The sequence below is a fragment of the Aristolochia californica genome, unplaced genomic scaffold, assembly GCF_029961685.1.
Source record: "Aristolochia californica isolate CCGP_79_NKW_82.1479 unplaced genomic scaffold, dmAriCali1.0.hap1 SCAF_9, whole genome shotgun sequence".
NCBI classification, from domain to species: domain Eukaryota; kingdom Viridiplantae; phylum Streptophyta; class Magnoliopsida; order Piperales; family Aristolochiaceae; genus Aristolochia; species Aristolochia californica.
The window spans coordinates 1,948,146-1,950,717 of NW_027182290.1; the positions used below are offsets into that span (position 1 = coordinate 1,948,146).

At 37.3% G+C, this 2,572-nt stretch overlaps 1 pseudogene; it reads left to right on the top strand.

Annotated features, from left to right (window-relative positions):
- Positions 1–255: 255 nt before the first annotated feature.
- Positions 256–1,955, top strand: LOC137940151 (tRNA (carboxymethyluridine(34)-5-O)-methyltransferase-like; annotated as a pseudogene).
- Positions 1,956–2,572: the final 617 nt, after the last annotated feature.

Here is a 2,572-nt window from a genome sequence, read left to right on the forward strand (position 1 = left end):
TTAGTGACACTATAGTGCACTGTGTTCAAGCTTGTAGCTTTTAATGAAGAAAAAATGCTTGTTGAGTTGGAAACTTTCTTTCATTACGAAATTTTGTGGCTTTTACAGCTCAGGAAGGAAATATGGCTGTGTTGTGTGTAAAAAAATTGGAAAATTATGACTTTTAAGTTGTAAAGCATGTGTTCTGGCTAAGTTGAAAATCCTTCAAAATGGGCAGTATTTTTGCATCATAAACCCAAGATGCATATGGTATGTATGCGTGGTGGTGTCTCTACTGATCAGGTGGGCATCAAATGCATGAGAAGACATCCAAAACACATGTAATTGGATGATTTCAAATCTACGCAATTCAAAATTAGGAAGATCTTGGGTCATATTCATAAATCATTTATTTCTGGCATCAGATGGCTAAGATGGCCTTGATGACATAATTTTTGTTGATAGCATGTTGGTTGTCAATAACCAGATTGAAGACTTACCACATTTTTAGCTTTTTAATTTTGGAATGATCGTTTTTCTTGTGCTTTGAGGTCCTCTCTGTTGTCATTACCATTTTATGTAGTTAATTCTATAATGATTTTAACATTCTAACTCTCTTCTTTCATTTGCTTGTCTGCTGGATTCTTTTTTGTTATGGCTATGCTGCTTTTATATGTATGCTAATGCGTTGAGCTTCAAAAGATACTTTTGTCGGAAGAAAGGAATTTAAAACACAGCAAAGAGTTTCTTCTGGAATCAATTTTCAGTTGACTTCCAATGGACAAACCCTCAGGCTTAATAGTTCATTTTCCTGTTCTAATATAGTACCTAATACTGGTCTTTGGAGTGCTATTTTGTGTAGCCAAATGTCAAGTTCTTTAGGATTGCTCAAATTGCACTAAGAACTCCATTCTACCATTTAATCTGATGGTGCTTAGACAATTTCTTTTGAAGTGGAGCAAACACCTCAAGCCAAGAAGTTGCAATCATCTAACCACGATAGTGGATGCCCTTCAAGTGTCAAATGCCCCTCAGACGTTGAAAAGAAATATGTTCATCACGTTTATGATGCCATTGCTCCTCATTTCTGCTCTACCTGTTCTGCTAAATGGCCAAGAGTTGCTAGTTTTTTGCATTCCTTGGTTCCATGCTCTATCATCTTGGATGCAGGATGTGGAAATGGAAAATACCGTGGCTTGAATCCCCTGTGTTATTACATTGATTGTGATATAAATGCCCCATAAATTAATATATGGTGGAAGCGGTCAAGAAGTTCTAGTTATAGATGTAGTGAATCTTCCTTACAGAACTGGTTTTATAGATGCAGCAATCTCAATTGCTGTCTTGCATGATCTTAGTACAGAAGGAAGGAGGAGGAAGGCTATAGAAGAGTTATTGTGGGTCATCCGAAGGATGGATTAGTCTTAATAACAGTTTGGGCTGTGGAACAAGAAGACTTGTCCCTCCTTAAAAAGTGGACTCCTCTTGCTTGTAAAATATGAGGAAGAGTGGATAAGACCCAGCAGTCCTCGAGTGCAGTGCCCTTCAGATGTCATGCTAGAAAGCATCCCAGAAACCGAAGAAAACTGTTTATGCAACCACAGCCAGGCAAAAGTTCCTCAGGAGGAGGGTTGGACTCTGTTTCAGAAATAAAAGACAGCTCTCTGGCACCTAGTAATGGAAAGAGTGGAAGCCATCAAGAGTACTTTGTTCCATGGCACCTTCCTTATCATAGAGCTGAGGTCAGTGGAGCATCAGCCACTGCTTTGGCAAGTGGTCTGGCCAGGAAGGACGACAAGAAGGGGGCAGTGGTATAGAATAGGTACTACCATGGGTTTCCTGAAGGTGAATTAAAAAGGTAAGCAGATAAAGGACAATGCTATATGATAAACTGAATAAATAGCCAGTGTTTCAGTAACTTATTCATTGAATTTTGATTTTTTGCTTTTGATATCATGGTCAGGTGTAGGGTGTAACGGTACCGACATTTTTACTGGAGTTGCCCAAAACCCTAAATTTAACAAAAGTTACCTGATATCTATTTGACATTGATAACTTTTTTACTTAGTTTCAGGTTATAGCATAATGTTCCCCTCTAATTTCAGACATATCAAATGTTATATGTTATATAATGCTGATATTCCACCCTTGCTCATTATCTATCCAATTTCACCTGCTTATTGCGTTTCAAGGGATCCCATCTCCCTCGGAAGAGAGAATGATCAAACATCTTGCCAAGCTTAACAAAATTATAGCTGGAAGAAGTGAGACTAAGTGGATTGTATTAGCTCCTTGAAGACATTGACTAAGTATGATATGGAACCAACATTTTGGTTAAACTCTGTTATGTTTGAATCAATTTCTTTAAAAGTTTAGTTTCGATCCATCCAAGAATGACTAGTTAATGCTTTTGTGTTTTTTCAACAGTAATAAACACAAGATATTTCTAATCAAGAATATTGATCAAACTATTCTTAAACCTCCTCCTTCCCTATGGACCATCTTTATGGTTCTTGGCTATGAATAATTTGAGTGGAGACCGATATAGGATACTTGTTTTGATACATGATAAAGTTCGACCTAACTTTTCTCA